We start from the raw sequence: 17,335 nt of genomic DNA on the forward strand, positions 1-17,335 counted from the left end.
CTCATCACTGTCTATCCTCAGTGCAACTGCTCTCTCCTCACTGTCTCTCCTCAGTGCACCTGCTCTCTCCTCACTTTCTCTCCTTCAGTGCACCTGCTCTCTCCTCACTGTCTCTCCTCAGTGCACCTGCTCTCTCCTCACTGTCTCTCCTCAGAGCACCTGCTCTCTCCTCACTGTCTCTCCTCAGTGCACCTGCTCTCTCCTCACTGTCTATCCTCAGTGCACCTGCTCTCTCCTCACTTTCTCTCCTTCAGTGCACCTGCTCCCTCCTCACTGTCTCTCTTCAGTGCACCTGCTCTCTGCTCGCTGTTTCTCCTCAGTGCACCTCCTCTCTCCTCACTGTTTCTCAGTGCACCTGCTCTTTCCTCACTGTCTTTCCCCAGTGCACCTGCTCTCTCCTCACTGTCTCTCCTCAGTGCACCTGCTCTCTCCTCACTGTCTCTCCTCAGTGCACCTGCTCTCTCCTCACTGTTTCTCAGTGTACCTGCTTTCTCCTCACTGTCTCTCTTCAGTGCACCTGCTCTCTCCTCGCTGTTTCTCCTCAGTGCACCTCCTCTCTCCTCACTGTTTCTCAGTGCACCTGCTCTCTCCTCACTGTCTATCCTCAGTGCACCTGCTCTCTCCTCATTGTCTCTCCTCAGTGCACCTGCTCTCTCCTCACTGTCTCTCCCCAGTGCACCTGCTCTTTCCTCCCTGTCTCTCCCCAGTGCACCTGCTGTCTCCTCACTGTCTCTCCTCAGTGCACCTGCTCTCTCCTCACTGTCTCTCCTTAGTGCACCTGCTCTCTCCTCACTGTCTCTCCTCAGTGCACCTGCTCTCTCCTCACTGTCTCTCCTCAGTGCACCTACTCTCTCCTCACTGTCTCTCCTCAGTGCACCTGCTCTTTCCTCACTCTTTCCCCAGAGCACCTGCTCTCTCCTCACTGTCTCTCCTCAGTGCACCTGCTCTCTCCTCACTGTCTCTCCTCAGTGCACCTGCTCTCTCCTCACTGTCTCTACTCAGTGCACCTGCTCTCTCTTCACTGTTTCTCAGTGCACCTGCTTTCTCCTCACTGCTCTCTTCAGTGCACCTGCTCTCCCCTCACTGTCTTTCCTTAGTGCACCTGTTCTCTCCTCGCTGTCTCTCCTCGGTGCACCTGCTCTCCCCTCACTGTCTCTCCTCAGTGCACGTGATCTCTCCTCACTGTCTATACTTAGTGCACCTGTTCTGTCCTCACTGTCTCTCCTCAGTGCACCTGTTCTCTTCTCAGTGTCTCTCCTCAGTGCACCTGCTCTCTCCTCACTGTCTCTCCTCAGTGCACTTGCTCTCTCCTCACTATCTATCCTTAGTGCACCTGTTCTCTCCTCACTGTCTATCCTCAGTGCACCTGTTCTCTCCTCACTGTCTCTCCTCAGTGCTCCTGCTCTCCCTCACTGTCTCTCCTCAGTGCACCTGCTCTTTCCTCACTGTCTTTCCCCAGTGCACCTGCTCTCTCCTCACTGTCTCTCCTCAGTGCACCTGCTCTCCCCTCACTGTCTCTCTTCAGTGCAACTGTTCTCTCCTCAGTGCACTTCCTCTCTCCTCACTGTCTATCCTTAGTGCACCTGTTCTCTCCTCACTGTCTATCCTCAGCGCACCTGCTCTCTCCTTACTGTCTCTCCTCAGTGCACTTCCTCTCTCCTCACTGTCTCTCCTCAGTGCACCTGCTTTCTCCTCACTGTCTCTCCTTAGTGCACCTGTTCTCTCCTCACTGTCTATCCTCAGTGCACCTGCTTTCTCCTCACTGTCTATACTCAGTGCACCTGCTCTCTCCTTACAGTCTCTCCTCTGCACCTGCTCTCTCCACACTGTCTCTCCTCAGTGCTCCAGCTCTCTCCTCAATGTCTCTCCTCAGTGCACCCGCTCTCTCCTCACGGTCTCTCCTCAGTGCACCTGTTCTCTCCTCACTGTCTATCCTCAGTGCACCTGCTTTCTCCTCACTGTCTATACTCAGAGCACCTGCTCTCTCCTCACTGTCTCTCCTCACTGTCTCTCCTCAGTGCACCCGCTCTCTCCTCACTGTCTCTCCTCAGTGCTCCAGCTCTCTCCTCAATGTCTCTCCTCAGTGCACCCGCTCTCTCCTCACGGTCTCTCCTCAGTGCTCCTGCTCTCTCCTCACTGTCTCTCCTCAGTGCACCCGCTCTCTCCTCACTGTCTCTCCTCAGTGCACCTGCTCTCTCCTCACTGTCTCTCCTCATTGCACCTGCTCTCTCCTCACTGTCTCTCCTCAGTGCACCTGCTCTCTCCTCAGTGCACCTGCTCTCCCCACACTGTCTCTCCTTAGTGCACCTGTTCTCTCCTCACTGTCTATCCTCAGTGCACCTGCTTTCTCCTCACTGTCTCTCCTCAGTGCACCTGCTCTCCCCTCACTGTCTCTCCTTAGTGCACCTGCTCTCCACTCACTGTCTCTCCTCAGTGCACCTGTTCTCTCCTCAGTGCACTTCCTCTCTCCTCACTGTCTATCCTCAGTGCACCTGTTCTCTCCTCACTGTCTATCCTCAGTGCACCTGCTTTCTCCTCACGGTCTATCCTCAGTGCACCTGCTTTCTCCTCACTGTCTCTCCTCAGTGCACCTGCTTTCTCCTCACTGTCTCTCCTTAGTGCACGTGTTCTCTCCTCACTGTCTATCCTCAGTGAACCTGCTTTCTCCTCACTGTCTATCCTCAGTGCACCTGCTTTCTCCTCACTGTCTATCCTCAGTGCACCCGCTCTCTCCTCACAGTCTCTCCTCAGTGCACCTGTTCTCTCCTCACTGTCTATCCTCAGTGCACCTGCTTTCTCCTCACTGTCTATACTCAGAGCACCTGCTCTCTCCTCACTGTCTCTCCTCACTGTCTCTCCTCAGTGCACCCGCTCTCTCCTCACTGTCTCTCCTCAGTGCTCCAGCTCTCTCCTCAATGTCTCTCCTCAGTGCACCCGCTCTCTCCTCACGGTCTCTCCTCAGTGCTCCTGCTCTCTCCTCACTGTCTCTCCTCAGTGCACCCGCTCTCTCCTCACTGTCTCTCCTCAGTGCACCTGCTCTCTCCTCACTGTCTCTCCTCATTGCACCTGCTCTCTCCTCACTGTCTCTCCTCAGTGCACCTGCTCTCTCCTCAGTGCACCTGCTCTCCCCACACTGTCTCTCCTTAGTGCACCTGTTCTCTCCTCACTGTCTATCCTCAGTGCACCTGCTTTCTCCTCACTGTCTCTCCTCAGTGCACCTGCTCTCCCCTCACTGTCTCTCCTTAGTGCACCTGCTCTCCCCTCACTGTCTCTCCTCAGTGCACCTGTTCTCTCCTCAGTGCACTTCCTCTCTCCTCACTGTCTATCCTCAGTGCACCTGTTCTCTCCTCACTGTCTCTCCTCAGTGCACCTGCTTTCTCCTCACGGTCTATGCTCAGTGCACCTGCTTTCTCCTCACTGTCTATCCTCAGTGCACCTGCTTTCTCCTCACTGTCTCTCCTTAGTGCACGTGTTCTCTCCTCACTGTCTATCCTCAGTGAACCTGCTTTCTCCTCACGGTCTATCCTCAGTGCACCTGCTTTCTCCTCACTGTCTATCCTCAGTGCACCTGCTCTCTCCTCACAGTCTCTCCTCAGTGCACCTGCTCTCTCCTCACTGTCTCTCCTCAGTGCACCTGCTCTCTCCTCAATGTCTCTCCTCTGCACCTGCTCTCTCATCACTGTCTCTCCTCTGCACCTGCTCTCTCATCACTGTCTATCCTCAGTGCAACTGCTCTCTCCACACTGTCTCTCCTCAGTGCACCTGCTCTCCCCTCACTGTCTTTCCTTAGTGCACCTGTTCTCTCCTTGCTGTCTCTCCTCGGTGCACCTGCTCTCCCCTCACTGTTTCTCCTCAGTGCACGTGTTCTCTCCTCAGTGCACTTCCTCTCTCCTCACTGTCTATCCTTAGTGCACCTGTTCTCTCCTCACTGTCTCTCCTCAGTGCACTTCCTCTCTCCTCACTGTCTCTCCTCAGTGCACCTGCTCTCTCCTCACTGTCTCTCCTTAGTGCACGTGTTCTCTCCTCACTGTCTATCCTCAGTGCACCTGCTCTCTCCTCATTGTCTCTCCTCAGTGCACCTGCTCTCTCCTCACTGTCTCTCCTCAGTGCACCTGCTCTCTCCTCACTGTCTCTCCCCAGTGCACCTGCTCTTTCCTCCCTGTCTCTCGCCAGTGCACCTGCTGTCTCCTCACTGTCTCTCCTCAGTGCACCTGCTCTCTCCTCACTGTCTCTCCTTTGTGCACCTGCTCTCTCCTCACTGTCTCTCCTCAGTGCACCTGCTCTCTCCTCACTGTCTCTCCTCAGTGCACCTACTCTCTCCTCACTGTCTCTCCTCAGTGCACCTGCTCTTTCCTTACTCTTTCCCCAGTGCACCTGCTCTCTCCTCACTGTCTCTCCTCAGTGCACCTGCTCTCTCCTCACTGTCTCTACTCAGTGCACCTGCTCTCTCTTCACTGTTTCTCAGTGCACCTGCTTTCTCCTCACTGCTCTCTTCAGTGCACCTGCTCTCTCCTCGCTGTTTCTCAGTGCACCTGCTCTCCCCTCACTGTCTTTCCTTAGTGCACCTGTTCTCTCCTCGCTGTCTCTCCTCGGTGCACCTGCTCTCCCCTCACTGTCTCTCCTCAGTGCACGTGTTCTCTCCTCAGTGCACTTCCTCTCTCCTCACTGTCTATCCTTAGTGCACCTGTTCTGTCCTCACTGTCTATCCTTAGTGCACCTGTTTTGTCCTCACTGTTTATCCTTAGTGCACCTGTTCTCTCCTCACTATCTCTCCTCAGTGCACCTGTTCTCTCCTCAGTGTCTCTCCTCAGTGCACCTGCTCTCTCCACACTGTCTCTCCTCAGTGCACTTGCTCTCTCCTCACTGTCTATCCTTAGTGCACCTGTTCTCTCCTCACTGTCTCTCCTCAGTGCACCTGCTCTCTCCTCACTGTCTCTCCTCAGTGCACCCGCTCTCTCCTCACTGTCTCTCCTCAGTGCACATGTTCTCTCCTCAGTGCACTTCCTCTCTCCTCACTGTCTATCCTTAGTGCACTTCCTCTCTCCTCACTGTCTATCCTTAGTGCACCTGTTCTGTCCTCACTGTCTATCCTTAGTGCACCTGTTCTGTCCTCACTGTCTATCCTTAGTGCACCTGTTCTCTCCTCACTGTCTCTCCTCAGTGCACCTGTTCTCTCCTCACTGTCTCTCCTCTGTGCACCTGCTCTCTCCTCACTGTCTCTCCTCAGAGCACTTGCTCTCTCCTCACTGTCTATCCTTAGTGCACCTGTTCTCTCCTCACTGTCTATCCTCAGTGCACCTGTTCTCTCCTCACTGTCTCTCCTCAGTGCACCTGCTCTCTCCTCACTGTCTCTCCTCAGTGCACCCGCTCTTTCCTCACTGTCTTTCCCCAGTGCACCTGCTCTCTCCTCACTGTCTCTCCTCAGTGCACCTGCTCTCTCCTCACTGTCTCTCCTCAGTGCACCTGCTCTCTCCTCACTGTCTCTCCTCAGTGCACCTGCTCTCTCCTCACTGTTTCTCAGTGCAGCTGCTTTCTCCTCACTGCTCTCTTCAGTGCACCTGCTCTCTCCTCGCTGTTTCTCAGTGCACCTGCTCTCCCCTCACTGTCTCTCCTCGGTGCACCTGCTCTCCCCTCACTGTCTCTCCTCAGTGCACGTGTTCTCTCCTCAGTGCACTTCCTCTCTCCTCACTGTCTATCCTTAGTGCACCTGTTCTCTCCTCACTGTCTCTCCTCAGTGCACTTCCTCTCTCCTCACTGTCTCTCCTCAGTGCACCTGCTCTCTCCTCACTGTCTCTCCTTAGTGCACGTGTTCTCTCCTCACTGTCTATCCTCAGTGCACCTGCTCTCTCCTCATTGTCTCTCCTCAGTGCACCTGCTCTCTCCTCACTGTCTCCCCTCAGTGCACCTGCTCTCTCCTCACTGTCTCTCCCCAGTGCACCTGCTCTTTCCTCCCTGTCTCTCACCAGTGCACCTGCTGTCTCCTCACTGTCTCTCCTCAGTGCACCTGCTCTCTCCTCACTGTCTCTCCTTTGTGCACCTGCTCTCTCCTCACTGTCTCTCCTCAGTGCACCTGCTCTCTCCTCACTGTCTCTCCTCAGTGCACCTACTCTCTCCTCACTGTCTCTCCTCAGTGCACCTGCTCTTTCCTTACTCTTTCCCCAGTGCACCTGCTCTCTCCTCACTGTCTCTCCTCAGTGCACCTGCTCTCTCCTCACTGTCTCTACTCAGTGCACCTGCTCTCTCTTCACTGTTTCTCAGTGCACCTGCTTTCTCCTCACTGCTCTCTTCAGTGCACCTGCTCTCTCCTCGCTGTTTCTCAGTGCACCTGCTCTCCCCTCACTGTCTATCCTTAGTGCACCTGTTCTCTCCTTGCTGTCTCTCCTCGGTGCACCTGCTCTCCCCTCACTGTCTCTCCTCAGTGCACGTGTTCTCTCCTCAGTGCACTTCCTCTCTCCTCACTGTCTATCCTTAGTGCACCTGTTCTCTCCTCACTGTCTCTCCTCAGTGCACTTCCTCTCTCCTCACTGTCTCTCCTCAGTGCACCTGCTCTCTCCTCACTGTCTCTCCTTAGTGCACGTGTTCTCTCCTCACTGTCTATCCTCAGTGCACCTGCTCTCTCCTCATTGTCTCTCCTCAGTGCACCTGCTCTCTCCTCACTGTCTCTCCTCAGTGCACCTGCTCTCTCCTCACTGTCTCTCCCCAGTGCACCTGCTCTTTCCTCCCTGTCTCTCGCCAGTGCACCTGCTGTCTCCTCACTGTCTCTCCTCAGTGCACCTGCTCTCTCCTCACTGTCTCTCCTTTGTGCACCTGCTCTCTCCTCACTGTCTCTCCTCAGTGCACCTGCTCTCTCCTCACTGTCTCTCCTCAGTGCACCTACTCTCTCCTCACTGTCTCTCCTCAGTGCACCTGCTCTTTCCTTACTCTTTCCCCAGTGCACCTGCTCTCTCCTCACTGTCTCTCCTCAGTGCACCTGCTCTCTCCTCACTGTCTCTACTCAGTGCACCTGCTCTCTCTTCACTGTTTCTCAGTGCACCTGCTTTCTCCTCACTGCTCTCTTCAGTGCACCTGCTCTCTCCTCGCTGTTTCTCAGTGCACCTGCTTTCCCCTCACTGTCTTTCCTTAGTGCACCTGTTCTCTCCTCGCTGTCTCTCCTCGGTGCACCTGCTCTCCCCTCACTGTCTCTCCTCAGTGCACGTGTTCTCTCCTCAGTGCACTTCCTCTCTCCTCACTGTCTATCCTTAGTGCACCTGTTCTGTCCTCACTGTCTATCCTTAGTGCACCTGTTTTGTCCTCACTGTTTATCCTTAGTGCACCTGTTCTCTCCTCACTATCTCTCCTCAGTGCACCTGTTCTCTCCTCAGTGTCTCTCCTCAGTGCACCTGCTCTCTCCTCACTGTCTCTCCTCAGTGCACTTGCTCTCTCCTCACTGTCTATCCTTAGTGCACCTGTTCTCTCATCACTGTCTCTCCTCAGTGCACCTGCTCTCTCCTCACTGTCTCTCCTCAGTGCACCCGCTCTCTCCTCACTGTCTCTCCTCAGTGCTCCAGCTCTCTCCTCAATGTCTCTCCTCTGTGCACCCGCTCTCTCCTCACTGTCTCTCCTCAGTGCTCCTGCTCTCTCCTCACTGTCTCTCCTCTGTGCACCCGCTCTCTCCTCACTGTCTCTCCTCAGTGCTCCTGCTCTCTCCTCACTGTCTCTCCTCAGTGCACCTGCTCTCTCCTCACTGTCTCTCCTCAGTGCACCTGCTCTCTCCTCACTGACTCTCCTCAAGGCACCTGTTCTCTCCTCACTGTCTCTCCTCAGTGCAGCTGCTCTCTCCTAAGTGCACTTCCTTTCTCCTCACTGTCTATCCTCAGTGCACCTGTTCTCTCCTTACTGTCTATCCTCAGTGCACCTGCTTTCTCCTCACTGTCTATCCTCAGTGCACCTGCTTTCTCCTCACTGTCTATCCTCAGTGCACCTGCTTTCTCCTCACTGTCTATCCTCAGTGCACCTGCTTTCTCCTCACTGTCTATCCTCAGTGCACCTGCTTTCTCCTCACTGTCTATCCTCAGTGCACCTGCTCTCTCCTCACTGTCTCTCCTCAGTGCACCTGCTCTCTCCTCACTGACTCTCCTCAAGGCACCTGATCTCTCCTCACTGTCTCTCCTCAGTGCACGTGTTCTTTCCTCAGTGCACTTCCTCTCTCCTCACTGTCTATCCTTAGTGCACCTGTTCTCTCCTCACTGTCTCTCCTCAGTGCACTTCCTCTCTCCTCACTGTCTCTCCTCAGTGCACCTGCTCTCTCCTCACTGTCTCTCCTTAGTGCACGTGTTCTCTCCTCACTGTCTATCCTCAGTGCACCTGCTCTCTCCTCATTGTCTCTCCTCAGTGCACCTGCTCTCTCCTCACTGTCTCTCCTCAGTGCACCTGCTCTCTCCTTACTGTCTCTCCCCAGTGCACCTGCTCTTTCCTCCCTGTCTCTCGCCAGTGCACCTGCTGTCTCCTCACTGTCTCTCCTCAGTGCACCTGCTCTCTCCTCACTGTCTCTCCTTTGTGCACCTGCTCTCTCCTCACTGTCTCTCCTTTGTGCACCTGCTCTCTCCTCACTGTCTCTCCTCAGTGCACCTGCTCTCTCCTCACTGTCTCTCCTCAGTGCACCTACTCTCTCCTCACTGTCTCTCCTCAGTGCACCTGCTCTTTCCTTACTCTTTCCCCAGTGCACCTGCTCTCTCCTCACTGTCTCTCCTCAGTGCACCTGCTCTCTCCTCACTGTCTCTACTCAGTGCACCTGCTCTCTCTTCACTGTTTCTCAGTGCACCTGCTTTCTCCTCACTGCTCTCTTCAGTGCACCTGCTCTCTCCTCGCTGTTTCTCAGTGCACCTGCTCTCCCCTCACTGTCTTTCCTTAGTGCACCTGTTCTCTCCTCGCTGTCTCTCCTCGGTGCACCTGCTCTCCCCTCACTGTCTCTCCTCAGTGCACGTGTTCTCTCCTCAGTGCACTTCCTCTCTCCTCACTGTCTATCCTTCGTGCACCTGTTCTGTCCTCACTGTCTATCCTTAGTGCACCTGTTTTGTCCTCACTGTTTATCCTTAGTGCACCTGTTCTCTCCTCACTATCTCTCCTCAGTGCACCTGTACTCTCCTCAGTGTCTCTCCTCAGTGCACCTGCTCTCTCCTCACTGTCTCTCCTCAGTGCACTTGCTCTCTCCTCACTGTCTATCCTTAGTGCACCTGTTCTCTCATCACTGTCTCTCCTCAATGCACCTGCTCTCTCCTCACTGTCTCTCCTCAGTGCACCCGCTCTCTCCTCACTGTCTCTCCTCAGTGCTCCAGCTCTCTCCTCAATGTCTCTCCTCTGTGCACCCGCTCTCTCCTCACTGTCTCTCCTCAGTGCTCCTGCTCTCTCCTCACTGTCTCTCCTCTGTGCACCCGCTCTCTCCTCACTGTCTCTCCTCAGTGCTCCTGCTCTCTCCTCACTGTCTCTCCTCAGTGCACCTGCTCTCTCCTCACTGTCTCTCCTCAGTGCAGCTGCTCTCTCCTAAGTGCACTTCCTTTCTCCTCACTGTCTATCCTCAGTGCACCTGTTCTCTCCTCACTGTCTATCCTCAGTGCACCTGCTTTCTCCTCACTGTCTATCCTCAGTGCACCTGCTTTCTCCTCACTGTCTATCCTCAGTGCACCTGCTTTCTCCTCACTGTCTATCCTCAGTGCACCTGCTTTCTCCTCACTGTCTATCCTCAGTGCACCTGCTTTCTCCTCACTGTCTATCCTCAGTGCACCTGCTCTCTCCTCACTGTCTCTCCTCAGTGCACCTGCTCTCACCTCAGTGTCTCTCCTTAGTGCACCTGTTCTCTCCTCACTGTCTATCCTCAGTGCACCTGCTCTCCCCTCACTGTCTCTCTTCAGTGCACCTGTTCTCTCCTCACTGTCTCTCCTCAGTGCACCTGCTCTCTCCTCACTTTCTCTCCTTCAGTGCACCTGCTCTCTCCTCACTGTCTCTCCTCAGTGCACCTGCTCTCTCCTCACTGTCTATCCTCAGTGCACCTGCTCTCACCTCACTGTCTCTCCTCAGTGCACCTGCTCTCTCCTCACTTTCTCTCCTTCAGTGCACCTGCTCTCTCCTCTCTCTCTCCTCAGTGCACCTGCTCTCTCCTCACTGTCTATCCTCAGTGCACCTGCTCTCTCCTCTCTGTCTCTCCTCAGTGCACCTGCTCTCTCTTCACTGTTTCTCAGTGCACCTGCTTTCTCCTCACTGCTCTCTTCAGTGCACCTGCTCTCTCCTCGCTGTTTCTCAGTGCACCTGCTCTCCCCTCACTGTCTTTCCTTAGTGCACCTGTTCTCTCCTCGCTGTCTCTCCTCGGTGCACCTGCTCTCCCCTCACTGTCTCTCCTCAGTGCACGTGTTCTCTCCTCAGTGCACTTCCTCTCTCCTCACTGTCTATCCTTAGTGCACCTGTTCTGTCCTCACTGTCTATCCTTAGTGCACCTGTTTTGTCCTCACTGTTTATCCTTAGTGCACCTGTTCTCTCCTCACTATCTCTCCTCAGTGCACCTGTTCTCTCCTCAGTGTCTCTCCTCAGTGCACCTGCTCTCTCCTCACTGTCTCTCCTCAGTGCACTTGCTCTCTCCTCACTGTCTATCCTTAGTGCACCTGTTCTCTCATCACTGTCTCTCCTCAGTGCACCTGCTCTCTCCTCACTGTCTCTCCTCAGTGCACCCGCTCTCTCCTCACTGTCTCTCCTCAGTGCTCCAGCTCTCTCCTCAATGTCTCTCCTCTGTGCACCCGCTCTCTCCTCACTGTCTCTCCTCAGTGCTCCTGCTCTCTCCTCACTGTCTCTCCTCTGTGCACCCGCTCTCTCCTCACTGTCTCTCCTCAGTGCTCCTGCTCTCTCCTCACTGTCTCTCCTCAGTGCACCTGCTCTCTCCTCACTGTCTCTCCTCAGTGCACCTGCTCTCTCCTCACTGACTCTCCTCAAGGCACCTGTTCTCTCCTCACTGTCTCTCCTCAGTGCAGCTGCTCTCTCCTAAGTGCACTTCCTTTCTCCTCACTGTCTATCCTCAGTGCACCTGTTCTCTCCTCACTGTCTATCCTCAGTGCACCTGCTTTCTCCTCACTGTCTATCCTCAGTGCACCTGCTTTCTCCTCACTGTCTATCCTCAGTGCACCTGCTTTCTCCTCACTGTCTATCCTCAGTGCACCTGCTCTCTCCTCACTGTCTCTCCTCAGTGCACCTGCTCTCACCTCACTGTCTCTCCTTAGTGCACCTGTTCTCTCCTCACTGTCTATCCTCAGTGCACCTGCTCTCCCCTCACTGTCTCTCTTCAGTGCACCTGTTCTCTCCTCACTGTCTCTCCTCAGTGCACCTGCTCTCTCCTCACTTTCTCTCCTTCAGTGCACCTGCTCTCTCCTCACTGTCTCTCCTCAGTGCACCTGCTCTCTCCTCACTGTCTATCCTCAGTGCACCTGCTCTCTCCTCACTGTCTCTCCTCAGTGCACCTGCTCTCACCTCACTGTCTCTCCTCAGTGCACCTGCTCTCTCCTCACTTTCTCTCCTTCAGTGCACCTGCTCTCTCCTCTCTCTCTCCTCAGTGCACCTGCTCTCTCCTCACTGTCTATCCTCAGTGCACCTGCTCTCTCCTCTCTGTCTCTCCTCAGTGCACCTGCTCTCACCTCACTGTCTCTCCTCAGTGCACCTGCTCTTTCCTCACTGTCTCTCCCCAGTGCACCTGCTGTCTCCTCACTGTCTCTCCTCAGTGCACCTGCTCTCTCCTCACTGTCTCTCCTCAGTGCACCTGCTCTCTCCTCACTGTTTCTCAGTGCACCTGCTCTCTCCTCACTGTCTCTCTTCAGTGCACCTGCTCTCTCCTCGCTGTTTCTCCTCAGTGCACCTCCTCTCTCCTCACTGTTTCTCAGTGCACCTGCTCTCTCCTCACTGTCTCTCCTCAGTGCACCTGCTCTTTCCTCACTGTCTTTCTCCAGTGCACCTGCTCTCTCCTCACTGTCTCTCCTCAGTGCACCTGCTCTCTCCTCACTGTCTCTCCTCAGTGCACCTGCTCTCTCCTTACTGTTTCTCAGTGTACCTGCTTTCTCCTCACTGTCTCTCTTCAGTGCACCTGCTCTCTACTCGCTGTTTCTCCTCAGTGCACCTCCTCTCTCCTCACTGTTTCTCAGTGCACCTGCTCTCTCCTCACTGTCTATCCTCAGTGCACCTGCTCTCTCCTCACTGTCTCTCCTCAGTGCACCTGCTCTCTCCTCACTGTCTCTCCTCAGTGCACCTGCTCTCTCCTCACTGTCTCTCCTCAGTGCACCTGCTCTTTCCTCACTATTTCCCCAGTGCACCTGCTCTCTCCTCACTGTCTCTCCTCAGTGCACCTGCTCTCTCCTCACTGTCTCTCCTCAGTGCACCTGCTCTCTCCTCACTGTCTCTCCTCAGTGCACCTGCTCTCTCCTCACTGTTTCTCAGTGCACCTGCTTTCTCCTCACTGCTCTCTTCAGTGCACCTGCTCTCTCCTCGCTGTTTCTCAGTGCACCTGCTCTCCCCTCACTGACTTTCCTTAGTGCACCTGTTCTCTCCTCGTTGTCTCTCCTCAATGCACCTGCTCTCCCCTCACTGTCTCTCCTCAGTGCACATGTTCTCTCCTCAGTGCACTTCCTCTCTCCTCACTGTCTATCCTTAGTGCACTTCCTCTCTCCTCACTGTCTATCCTTAGTGCACCTGTTCTGTCCTCACTGTCTATCCTTAGTGCACCTGTTCTGTCCTCACTGTCTATCCTTAGTGCACCTGTTCTCTCCTCACTGTCTCTCCTCAGTGCACCTGTTCTCTCCTCACTGTCTCTCCTCTGTGCACCTGCTCTCTCCTCACTGTCTCTCCTCAGTGCACTTGCTCTCTCCTCACTGTCTATCCTTAGTGCACCTGTTCTCTCCTCACTGTCTATCCTCAGTGCACCTGTTCTCTCCTCACTGTCTCTCCTCAGTGCACCTGCTCTCTCCTCACTGTCTCTCCTCAGTGCACCCGCTCTTTCCTCACTGTCTTTCCCCAGTGCACCTGCTCTCTCCTCACTGTCTCTCCTCAGTGCACCTGCTCTCTCCTCACTGTCTCTCCTCAGTGCACCTGCTCTCTCCTCACTGTCTCTCCTCAGTGCACCTGCTCTCTCCTCACTGTTTCTCAGTGCAGCTGCTTTCTCCTCACTGCTCTCTTCAGTGCACCTGCTCTCTCCTCGCTGTTTCTCAGTGCACCTGCTCTCCCCTCACTGTCTCTCCTCGGTGCACCTGCTCTCCCCTCACTGTCTCTCCTCAGTGCACGTGTTCTCTCCTCAGTGCACTTCCTCTCTCCTCAGTGCACTTCCTCTCTCCTCACTGTCTATCCTTAGTGCACCTGTTCTCTCCTCACTGTCTCTCCTCAGTGCACTTCCTCTCTCCTCACTGTCTCTCCTCAGTGCACCTGCTCTCTCCTCACTGTCTCTCCTTAGTGCACGTGTTCTCTCCTCACTGTCTATCCTCAGTGCACCTGCTCTCTCCTCATTGTCTCTCCTCAGTGCACCTGCTCTCTCCTCACTGTCTCTCCTCAGTGCACCTGCTCTCTCCTCACTGTCTCTCCCCAGTGCACCTGCTCTTTCCTCCCTGTCTCTCGCCAGTGCACCTGCTGTCTCCTCACTGTCTCTCCTCAGTGCACCTGCTCTCTCCTCACTGTCTCTCCTTTGTGCACCTGCTCTCTCCTCACTGTCTCTCCTCAGTGCACCTGCTCTCTCCTCACTGTCTATCCTCAGTGCACTTGCTCTCTCCTCACTGTCTATCCTCAGTGCACCTGCTTTCTCCTCACTGTCTCTCCTCGGTGCACCTGCTCTCCCCTCACTGGCTCTCCTTAGTGCACCTGTTCTCTCCTCACTGTCTATCCTCAGTGCACCTGCTCTCCCCTCACTGTCTCTCTTCAGTGCACCTGTTCTCTCCTCAGTGCACTTCCTCTCTCCTCACTGTCTCTCCTCAGTGCACCTGCTTTCTCCTCACTGTCTCTCCTTAGTGCACCTGTTCTCTCCTCACTGTCTATCCTCAGTGCACCTGCTTTCTCCTCACTGTTTATAAGTGCACCAGCTCTCTCCTTACAGTCTCTCCTCTGCACCTGCTCTCTCATCACTGTCTCTCCTCAGTGCACCTGCTCTCTCCTCACTGTCTCTCCTCAGTGCTCCTGCTCTCTCCTCACTGTCTCTCCTCAGTGCACCTGCTCTCTCCTCACTGTCTCTCCTCAGTGCACCTGCTCTCTCCTCACTGTCTCTCCTCAGGGCACCTGCTCTCTCCTCACTGTCTCTCCTCAGTGCACCTGCTCTCTCCTCAGTGCACCTGCTCTCCCCACACTGTCTCTCCTTAGTGCACCTGTTCTCTCCTCACTGTCTATCCTCAGTGCACCTGCTTTCTCCTCACTGTCTCTCCTCAGTGCACCTGCTCTCCCCTCACTGTCTCTCCATAGTGCACCTGTTCTCTCCTCACTGTCTATCCTCAGTGCACTTGCTCTCTCCTCACTGTCTCTCCTCGGTGCACTTGCTCTCCCCTCACTGTCTCTCCTCAGTGCACCTGTTCTCTCCTCAGTGCACTTCCTTTCTCCTCACTGTCTATCCTCAGTGCACCTGTTCTCTCCTCACTGTCTATCCTCAGTGCACCTGCTTTCTCCTCACTGTCTCTCCTCAGTGCACCTGCTTTCTCCTCACTGTCTCTCCTTAGTGCACCTGTTCTCTCCTCACTGTCTCTCCATAGTGCACCTGTTCTCTCCTCACTGTCTATCCTCAGTGCACTTGCTCTCTCCTCACTGTCTCTCCTCGGTGCACCTGCTCTCCCCTCACTGTCTCTCCTCAGTGCACCTGTTCTCTCCTCAGTGCACTTCCTTTCTCCTCACTGTCTATCCTCAGTGCACCTGTTCTCTCCTCACTGTCTAACCTCAGTGCACCTGCTTTCTCCTCACTGTCTATCCTCAGTGCACCTGCTTTCTCCTCACTGTCTCTCCTTAGTGCACGTGTTCTCTCCTCACTGTCTATCCTCAGTGCACCTGTTCTCTCCTCACTGTCTAACCTCAGTGCACCTGCTTTCTCCTCACTGTCTATCCTCAGTGCACCTGCTTTCTCCTCACTGTATCTCCTTAGTGCACGTGTTCTCTCCTCACTGTCTATCCTCAGTGCACCTGCTTTCTCCTCACTGTCTATCCTCAGTGCACCTGCTTTCTCCTCACTGTCTATCCTCAGTGCACCTGCTTTCTCCTCACTGTCTATCCTCAGTGCACCTGCTTTCTCCTCACTGTCTATCCTCAGTGCACCTGCTTTCTCCTCACTGTCTATCCTCAGTGCACCTGCTCTCTCCTCACTGTCTCTCCTCATTGCACCTGCTCTCACCTCACTGTCTCTCCTTAGTGCACCTGTTCTCTCCTCACTGTCTATCCTCAGTGCACCTGCTCTCCCCTCACTGTCTCTCTTCAGTGCACCTGTTCTCTCCTCACTGTCTCTCCTCAGTGCACCTGCTCTCTCCTCACTTTCTCTCCTTCAGTGCACCTGCTCTCTCCTCACTGTCTCTCCTCAGTGCACCTGCTCTCTCCTCACTGTCTATCCTCAGTGCACCTGCTCTCTCCTCACTGTCTCTCCTCAGTGCACCTGCTCTCACCTCACTGTCTCTCCTCAGTGCACCTGCTCTCTCCTCACTTTCTCTCCTTCAGTGCACCTGCTCTCTCCTTACTGTCTCTCCTCAGTGCACCTGCTCTCTCCTCACTGTCTATCCTCAGTGCACCTGCTCTCTCCTCTCTGTCTCTCCTCAGTGCACCTGCTCTCACCTCACTGTCTCTCCTCAGTGCACCTGCTCTTTCCTCACTGTCTCTCCCCAGTGCACCTGCTGTCTCCTCACTGTCTCTCCTCAGTGCACCTGCTCTCTCCTGACTGTCTCTCCTCAGAGCACCTGCTCTCTCCTCACTGTTTCTCAGTGCACCTGCTCTCTCCTCACTGTCTCTCTTCAGTGCACCTGCTCTCTCCTCGCTGTTTCTCCTCAGTGCACCTCCTCTCTCCTCACTGTTTCTCAGTGCACCTGCTCTCTCCTCACTGTCTCTCCTCAGTGCACCTGCTCTTTCCTCACTGTCTTTCTCCAGTGCACCTGCTCTCTCCTCACTGTCTCTCCTCAGTGCACCTGCTCTCTCCTCACTGTCTCTCCTCAGTGCACCTGCTCTCTCCTTACTGTTTCTCAGTGTACCTGCTTTCTCCTCACTGTCTCTCTTCAGTGCACCTGCTCTCTCCTCGCTGTTTCTCCTCAGTGCACCTCCTCTCTCCTCACTGTTTCTCAGTGCACCTGCTCTCTCCTCACTGTCTATCCTCAGTGCACCTGCTCTCTCCTCACTGTCTCTCCTCAGTGCACCTGCTCTCTCCTCACTGTCTCTCCTCAGTGCACCTGCTCTCTCCTCACTGTCTCTCCTCAGTGCACTTGCTCTTTCCTCACTCTTTCCCCAGTGCACCTGCTCTCTCCTCACTGTCTCTCCTCAGTGCACCTGCTCTCTCCTCACTGTCTCTCCTCAGTGCACCTGCTCTCTTCTCACTGTTTCTCAGTGCACCTGCTTTCTCCTCACTGCTCTCTTCAGTGCACCTGCTCTCTCCTCGCTGTTTCTCAGTGCACCTGCTCTCCCCTCACTGACTTTCCTTAGTGCACCTGTTCTCTCCTCGCTGTCTCTTCTCGGTGCACCTGCTCTCTCCTCACTGTCTCTCCTCAGTGCACCTGCTCTCTCCTCACTGTCTATCCTCAGTGCACCTGCTCTCTCCTCACTGTCTCTCCTCAGTGCACCTGCTCTCACCTCACTGTCTCTCCTCAGTGCACCTGCTCTCACCTCACTGTCTCTCCTCAGTGCACCTGCTCTCTCCTCACTTTCTCTCCTTCAGTGCACCTGCTCTCTCCTTACTGTCTCTCCTCAGTGCACCTGCTCTCTCCTCACTGTCTATCCTCAGTGCACCTGCTCTCTCCTCTCTGTCTCTCCTCAGTGCACCTGCTCTCACCTCACTGTCTCTCCTCAGTGCACCTGCTCTTTCCTCACTGTCTCTCCCCAGTGCACCTGCTGTCTCCTCACTGTCTCTCCTCAGTGCACCTGCTCTCTCCTGACTGTCTCTCCTCAGAGCACCTGCTCTCTCCTCACTGTTTCTCAGTGCACCTGCTCTCTCCTCACTGTCTCTCTTCAGTGCACCTGCTCTCTCCTCGCTGTTTCTCCTCAGTGCACCTCCTCTCTCCTCACTGTTTCTCAGTGCACCTGCTCTCTCCTCACTGTCTCTCCTCAGTGCACCTGCTCTTTCCTCACTGTCTTTCTCCAGTGCACCTGCTCTCTCCTCACTGTCTCTCCTCAGTGCACC

The sequence above is a fragment of the Taudactylus pleione genome, unplaced genomic scaffold (genome assembly GCF_031769625.1).
Source record: "Taudactylus pleione unplaced genomic scaffold, aTauple2 ptg000199l, whole genome shotgun sequence".
Classification (NCBI taxonomy): Eukaryota; Metazoa; Chordata; class Amphibia; order Anura; family Myobatrachidae; genus Taudactylus; species Taudactylus pleione.